Source organism: Oryzias latipes, chromosome 20 (assembly GCF_053564925.1).
Source record: "Oryzias latipes strain Hd-rR chromosome 20, Olatipes_Hd-rR_3.1".
In the NCBI taxonomy this organism is placed as follows: domain Eukaryota; kingdom Metazoa; phylum Chordata; class Actinopteri; order Beloniformes; family Adrianichthyidae; genus Oryzias; species Oryzias latipes.
This window is the reverse complement of record NC_136256.1, coordinates 21,464,087-21,472,984: the sequence shown is the minus strand read 5'-3', so window position 1 is coordinate 21,472,984 and position 8,898 is coordinate 21,464,087.

Genomic DNA, 8,898 nt, shown 5'->3' with positions numbered 1-8,898 from the left:
CACTGTTTACCTCCAATCATGAGGTCGGAAGAAGCTCCTTCAGTCTCTATTGAGAGAGTGATGGACTGTTGTATTGGTGGAGGATAAACCTTTTTTCTGTCCGCTACAGAAAGAATGAAATATTGGCTGTACTGAGTATGGATTCTTTTGGAAACATAATTGCAAGTGTTTAAAGGTACAACTATATTTTGAGTTTCAATGGCATGAATTTTGTAAACGCAGTGCATACTTTGCCCCATTCATCTTGTGCTGTAATCGCACTCTGCTTACTCAAAACTCAAAACCTCTCTTCCCCTCTCTGCTTGTGTCTTTTTGTTCAGTCTCAGTCAGTGGAAGGAAAAAGCTGCATTGATAAATAGGTCAGAGAGCTTTTCCACCCCCCAATGGTTTCAGGCCCAGCTTGGCAAATTGAACATAATTAAGGCCCAAGGCAAAGGTTGCACTTTCCTTGAAATAGCAAGAGGAATGGTGCAGGAGGTAGCCTGCTGCAGGAGGAAACGTGCTGCCCTGCATGTTTGGTGTAGCATGCCTGGGCACGGTGGATCTACTGAGGTTGAGGAGGAGGCGGAGAAAGGAGGTTGGAGAATGGCAGCCATTGCAGAGCTAAATAAAACCTCCCAACACGCTGGAGACACACAAACACAGTCCCATCTAGGGGTTTTATCTGTATACGATGCTTCGTCATGGAAGGAACAAACAGCGGAGACATTTTGGACTGATTTGGAGTCCTGCTGAGAGTTAGATGAGAAGATGGCTATCTACTCCCATTTTCTGTGACATTCAGTGTGAAGGCAGAGTTAGCTTAGCTATGCTTGCTTGCAGTGATGAAAAAATAAAGCTCACATTTCTTTTTAGCTGTTTTGTTTTAAAAAGAAACTGCTCAAACATGTTCGGGAAGAATGTAATAAAACATTCATATGTATATTTAGAGTGACATGGTCCTAAAAAATCTGACTGATACAAAATGAGAGGAAAAGAAAATAGTGGCACCTGTATCTGCCCCTACAGCTGCTCATAGGTTTCTGAAGTTTTCGACATAAAACCTGCTCTGACATACCAGATGGCTTGTTACACAGCACCATGTGGGAAAGAGTCTTCTGAATCCTGGGAAGGTGTTCTTTCAAAGAAAACCTTGTCAGGTTGATCCATATACCATCCATCTATCACTGCCATGGCTGAACTTTCAGGAAGCAAAAATCTGACAGTCCCAGGTACACAAATATGCAGCTTGGAGCCTGATTTACGATGGACTGGATTTTCATCTCCAAGAATTTTAACAAGCTGCTTTCTATTAAGGCTAAAGGATGTGTCGTTTATTACTGTGTGAGGGTTTCTTTTTTATTAATTCTTTTTGATGCAGGTTTCTGCTGCACACTGGCAAGATGTCTTGTTTATTTTGTGCAAACAACCTTGAAGATACCAACTTTTGCTCAACAAAACCAGTAGCATGACCAAACACAAACCATCCAAACACTCAAGCAGGTATTTCTGTAGTTCCTTTTCTTTCTGCAACCTTCACATCTTCAGTGTGTAGGATTTTACTGCTACAGGAAAAGGAGGATGAGCATTTGAGAGTTTATATTTCCAAAATGTGTTTCTGTTCATCAGTATTGCTGGAAGACTTTAGCTGCTGAATTGTCTTTTTATCAGGAGTGCCGAATGACTTCTGACTTTACATTCCACAAAAAGTTTGGTTTTTTTTGTGTTATTCTCTTTGAACACAGATCAAACATGTGATTAAGTTTGCTCCCATTGACTGTATCTGAAAACTGGACCAAGTGAGTGTGACGTCATCCATAGAAAATGAATTACTTCAGGTTCCAATAAACTGAAGTCAATTCAGTTGCCACTGGTACGGACGTCGCCGTGTTGGAACCAGAAATCGTCAGTAAGCTGTGATTTGTCAAAGTCGGTTTGTCATCATTTCTATGGTAATGGTTATGGAAACTGAAATCTAACATGGACAATCTTCTTCGTCATCATCATCATCATCTGCATGAGACAATGGGTTCACTGAGGAGCCCCTTCATTTGTTTTTAATTATCGGCACTTTCAGGAATGTTTGAAGTTCAGTTTATTGCCTTTTTTTAATTCATGCCTGTTTTTTGAACTAAACTAATGAAGTGGTTGCTGGCTGCATCTTATAAATGTGCTGCCGATTTTAGCACATATATGGGTATACATTTAAAGAGAAAACACAGTTGTGTGTGGGAGTGTGTGTCAGAATAGGTTCTCGCACTAAGTTGCTTTCAAAAACGCCTGCTTTTCTCTGTATCCGTTTAGGGTCATTAAAATGTTTCACTGTGGCATTCTGAATAATGGAGGTCCTGCTAGGGAGTCTGCATGCCAGGCGTCATTAGTGTCCCAGCATCCTCTGCTTTAAGGGGCTTCACCCCTGTTGTGGTGATGGGGTGGGGCGATAGTGCAGAACAACACAGGGGATCGGACAGGTTAGAAACCAGGAGGTAGAGGCCTAAATGGAGGAGAAGGAGGAACTTGCAGCTACATTGACAGGCTGATGACAGGGGAGTGCAGCGGGTTGCCTGAATGATAAACCAACCTTGTTTCACACCACAGAACAGAATCGTTTTTGCTAATGGGACCTGATGGAGAGAAAGGAGTCCCTGTGGAAACTCTATGACATTATCTGCAGTTACAATTAGTGACTTTGCCCTGAGCATCCACATTAGTAAACAATCTTTTAGCCAACATTTCTTGTATACGGCTGCAATAGCATAAAGTTGTGTCTTTAAATTAAAGACGACGTGAATTATTTATACCATTAATTAAGTGGAAGTCTAGAAAGGAGCCGATTTTGAAGGCTTAGTGTTTGAGGGCGCTCAAACCAGTGACCATTGCAATAATTGTGGTTAGACTGTAATTTTGAGCTGAAAGCTAAAGAAGTGCACATGAGTGAAACAGAGACACTGCGTCCGTGGTGCAGCGGAAGGGCGGTCGACCCATGATCGTAAGATTGCAGGTTTGATTCCTGCCTTGCACGCCCATGTGTCGAAGTGTCCTTGGGCAAGACACCGAACCACCTTGCCTCTGGTGGGAGGTTGGCGCCAGTGTTCAGCAGCGGAGCCGCCATCAGTGTGTGAATGTGTGTGTGAATGTGTGTGTGCATGGGTGAATGGGACTGTGACTGTAAAGCGCTTTGGGCCTTCGTAAGAAGGTAGAAAGCGCTATATTAGTATACGCCATTTACCGAATTCCTTTAAATGATGTGCTCTCTTTGAAAACAGTGAATCAAGTATGATCTCGTCACAGGTGCTCTGAGAGTGTCTTTTGTTGTGTGCAGTCATTGTCAAAGAGGCTAAAAACAATGAGAAAGGATATTTCATTTAAATTATTCAGGCTTTTCTACATAACGTTGAGAAGATTTAGTAATATGATCCTGAACTAACAAAACAAAACTGCAATTACAATACTTCAGGGTTGAAGTAGAGTTTTCCCATCATTGTTTGTGGGGAAAAAATCCAATGAAAACTATGTTTCTTTTCTATAAACATGTTTTTCCTGATGATTTTGGGCATATATATAATAAATTAAGCTTGAAAATTGCAATTCTGACGTTGCCTGTGGTACCTGGACAGATGATGTTGCTCCAAAAACTTTTACTCCTGGCTAGGAGATGTATACTTCTACAATGGATACAAATAAAACCTCCATCCGTTACACAGAGGTACAGAGAGACTTTTAAAAGTGTTTCCAATGGAACGCCTCAGTGCTCTGTTAAAGTATCTCTGACATTTTCAACAAGACATGGCAGCCTTATGTGGATCACCTTCCTCGAGAATTATCTGATGTACTTTGTAAAGGAGGCTCACATTTTGTATTTCTAAGTATTTATTAATTGCTTTAAGAAAACATCCCAACATGTTATTGTAACCTATATTGTGTGTGCACCTTTTATATTAGATATCTGCTGTGCTGTACTGGTTTGTGTTGTGTTCTTTTCTTGAAAAGTTAATAAAGTGTAATTTTTTGAGTATTTCTTTATTTAAATTGTTCAGGAGCAGATGAAAAAAACACTGTTGGAAAAAGCTTGCAGGTGTGACGTAGAAGCTACAATCGGTGGGCCAAAAAGCTCCCTGCTCTGCTCCATTTTGATGCATCCACTCGCAGAAAAATAGATCCATGTTCGTCTTCATTTACCTCATCTGAGCTGGCATCTGGCTAAAACCTTTATGGCTCGATAGCTCCAATTGCTCGCCATTTTTGTTGCACCAGTAATGTGAGGGTGGGGTTGTGAGGGGCTGTAAGCCATGGATATTGTGTGAACAGATGGATGATGGGAAATGGGAGCAGGTTTACTCCATGCAAACAGCTGCGCCCACAACACCTAGGCCAATTTCTGATGAACTACTGCCGCTCTGCAAAAACTATGTCCTAGAAAACGACACCGGCGTTTTGATTTTGGTTACAAACTGCATCATCTTAATAAAAGACTACTGGGAACGCTTTTACAATAGATCCAAAGATGATCAGAGTGGGACTTTTAAATAATTTTTATTTACCCTTTACATAATATGTTGCAGTAAAATGATAATTATAAACGGCCATGCTTATTCAATGTTTTTATTATTAAGGGATGAAAAATAGAAAGAATTTTCTAATTTTCTAACGTTCTCACTTTTTTTCCTTCCTCCAGGAATGCACCTTCCTACTTGCAGCAGCATCTCATCAGGCACCCTGCCTTTCCTTCTCCATCAGCACAACCAGCTGCCATATGGTGAAAGATTTACCATGGTGACAAAGCAGAAGGCTCTAACTCAAGCTCCATCAGAATGTCAAGTAATAACGGAGAGAAGATGGCGCGTGGAGGAGCAGCGATGCAGAGGTGCCGTTCCTCGAGAGCAGAAGGCTCAGCTGGCCTAAACCACCTCAGTCCCCTCAGTCTCATAAGACTAATGGCGGAAAATCACAACCAGGGGGGGTTTGATCCTCTGTAGAGGTTTGGAGTCTTTATTAATATGCAGCATTTTGTGTGTGAAATGTAGCATGCTCACACTGTGTGGCTCATAATTTACAAATATATGGGGGGGGGGGGATTTAGGAACACATGAAAGGCAGATCCTGGTGCATAAAGACCCACACACATCATGCAAGAAGGGGAAAGCCGTAAAAATTATTCAGCTATTTGCTTCCTGCACAGCAAAAAGAAAGAAAAATCAGGCAGGTTCTATCTTTCTTCTCGGCACGGTTTATCTAAATGTGCTGTGCAGGCATTTTCGCCATCTAGCCTCTCCATGTATGACTCCCTTCCCCCCACTCACTCCATCCTACTGTATCCTCCTCACCCACACAGCGGGCTCCCCTCCTCCATCCCGCTCTCGCTATCCCCTGGGAAGATGGAACAACTAGAGAGAAATTAATTGAAATCGAAACCCCGACGAAGGATTAACTAAGTAGGTGAATTCCAGTTGTCACATAATCAGGGCTAGTGTACTATTTGACTTTCATCAAACAGCAACCGGGGATAATGACAGGGAAAAAAAACAGCCAGCTGCTGCTGCACCCCCACCCCCCTCTTTCTCCTGCCTCCAACCCTGTCCCTTCCCCCTGCTCCTCAGCATCCCTCTATCCATCCTTTCCTCCTATGTCTTCTCAAATCTTGGATCCTTCCCATTGGCGACGAGCATCGAGGTAACTGCTGGGATAAAACTGCAAAATGCTGCTGTCACATTTTGTGACCTTCTTTGCATACGCAAATATATGACCAAAGGTAACAACAGCTGCGCAGATTTATGGCTCTTCACCACCACTGAGGAAGAACGCACTTTATCACATATAAGCATGCAAACCTTCATGTGCGCTGCTAAAGAGCTGAACTAAATCATTACAGCTTTACACAAAAGCAAACAGACAGCGTCTTTGTCAATCAGCACTTCAAGTATGTGAAGAAAAAAACGGATGCTTAAAACTGAAAGTAAAACATTTTTTGCAAGGCAAAAGTGGTATTTGGCTTCCTTCAGAGACAACAGAGGCTGAAATGCTGAAGTAAAGTGGGTCAAACAGAACAGCGCTCTGATGAAGCATGACTTGCTGCATGAAAAAAAAAGAAACGTTATATATATATAAATAAAAAATCTGAGCACATAAGGCGGCTTTTCTGTCACTTTGAGGGGATGCTATAGATTGGACCACATGCTGGGCTATGAAGCGAAGCGGTTGATCTAGTCTGAATGCTCGATTTTTACTTCAAAATAAAAGCAAGAATGTAAATAATGTATCAACAGTATAGAGTTTCAAATCCAAGAGGAATGAAAATATAAAAAAATGATCTTCCTCAAAGTAAAACTGTTGCATATATTTAAAGCAACTCAGTTTAGGAGCAATTTGCCTGTTTTTCTGTTTTTTCTTGGCATCCGTCTACCAAATGTAAAGCAGTTTTCCGAGACAATCCTCAGCCTTGAAAATGGTGCCTCAGCTGCAGTGATGCTTCTCCCAACAGTAAAATCGTTACGATTCTTTAGAATTTCATGCTGCTTAAAAATCAATATTTTAGCAAGTTGTCTGTCTTTGTATGTGTGTGTGTGTGTGTGTGTTGTAGAAACGTCTGTACAGCAGGACAGGCTGCCAGCTACCCAGTTGATAATATAGCTTGGGCTTCTGCCCGGTGAGGTTGACCTCAGCCTGTTGGCGTGCAATGTCATTTACCACCTGCCACACACACACAGACAAAAACACACACACACAGCTTCTTCACCTTTACTGCTTTGCGTGTTTGGTCATCTTAAAATATAATTAAATGTGTTTGTGCAAGAAAGTATTTGTGCAGGAGATACTGAAGTGCTGGTCTTATGCAGTACATGTTTAACGCGTGTGTCTGTGTACACACAGTCAATGAAAGTAATACAATTATTTAGTGGGGCTGCAGCTAAAAGAGGTTTATAGTTCTTAGAAAAAGAAGTGACAGATAAGAAAAAAGAATTACAAAATAGAAACACCCACACACAGGCATGTGCACAAAGCGGAGCTGACTGCATGCAGAGAGGGATACCTGGACAGATGGCACGCCGTCATCCCATCGGCCCTGCCATCAGAGCTCTGCAGGAGAGGAAGAGGAGAGCAAAAACAGTCTCATCTGCTCCTGCTGCTGCAATGTTTGATAAAACGTCAACATTTTCGAGCAATGTAATCCTCTTAGAAACATATTTTTACTGCCGACTCACAAAATGTTCTTTAAAAATGTGAGCACCTGCGGTGCATGACATTACTGATTAATAAGGAGATAGGAGAGCTTGATTTGAACTCTGATGTGAAAATTAATTCTATCCCATCAAATTAAGATAGATTTTTGTTGAGCTGGCTCTTTTATTGTGCTGTGAATGCTTTAGTGCACACAAAAAAACCCTGTCCGTGACTCCGATGCTCTCCATTACAAGAAGGAGCAATGGGCAGCAAGGCTAACAGACTTCTGAAAGCCACTGCTCCAGCCTAAATCACATTTCAAAGAATAGAGGAGTCTATTATAGGAAGTTAGGGAGGCCTTGGATCTCAACAAGCCTATCTTTCAATTTTATTGAGTCTTCTCAGTAGCCCTTGGTGTATTGTGTGCACTTGTCAATAGCAATTCGTCTACATGTGTTGTGTTGACAAACAGTACGAGGGCAGCTAATAAAAGTGTGCACGCGCATAAATGTGCACGGACAGACTCAGGTCAGACTCCTTGATGAGGATTTTTCTACATTCGTTCAATGTAGCCACCAGCTGCAAAGGAAAAGACACCAAAGGGAAAATGAGAGGCGATGCTTGTTAAAAATTCTGCAGAACACTTCCACCATTATCTAGGCTGAGTGAAATGAATTGGATGCACATTTTGTAGCAGTTATTGCCACTTTCATTTGCAGCAAATCTCCTAAAGAAGGAGAAATAATGGGAGAAAGAAACCGCCTAAGCCTTGCAAACACATTTTCAGAAGATTGTCTTCTTTCTGAGTGTACATAAGGGTGCATCTTCTTTCTGGTGTGGGCAAACATTCTTTACCATCACTGCTGAGCTGCAACTCCAATCTCTTACACAACTCCCTTTAAATTTCAATCCACACTCCTGCTTTTGCAGACAGCTTCACATCTCATGATGCCGTTGCATTGTGTCAGATAATTTTGTGATGACAAATCAATAATGCAACCACAAATATCATTTAAATAAACATTAGTGGCCTGCTTAATAAATGAAAGCTCATCTGTAATTTTTCAGCGTCAGGATTGCTGAACTCTTTGATGTTGGTATGAATATTCTCTTTCAGAAAATGAGGCACGATTAGTGCTCATCGTGGCGTTAGCCTCTTCCTGCCTTCTGTCTGGCTGCAGGAGTCTGTGCAGGGCTTATCAAGAGTGCACAGCATCGCCAGATTAAAATCATTTACTAAGCAGGGAAGACAATGTGTGTGTGTGTGTGGGGGGGGGTGTCACAAAATAAGTATAAAACATCAAGAAAAAGAGTGGAAGGAATATCTAATGAGTCTAATCTACATACAACCAACCTTATCAAACACTTAAGCAATTTCAGAGGCTGTATATCAAAGAGTACATGACATTAAGATTGAGCTCTAATGTGGGGGGTGCACACCCAAAAGCAATTACAATGAGAGTCTGCAACAAGCAGGTCATGAGAGATAAATAAAAATGAAAAATGTGGAACAAAATGCTGTCATATAGTAAGATGAGTGTGTGACCTGTCCTTGCCAGTGTGCAGACAACAGCTGCTCATGACCCAATTTCACTTAGATACATAATTCAGTGGTGAGTAGAAAATATTCATCAAAACAAGAAAGCAGATACACTTCAGCAGACTTGCGAACTTTCAAACATCAGCTGGGAGAACAAGCCATAAAAGCTTCGCTGACCTAAATAAGTCAAGATGATCAACGCCTCACACAAGTAGATAAGT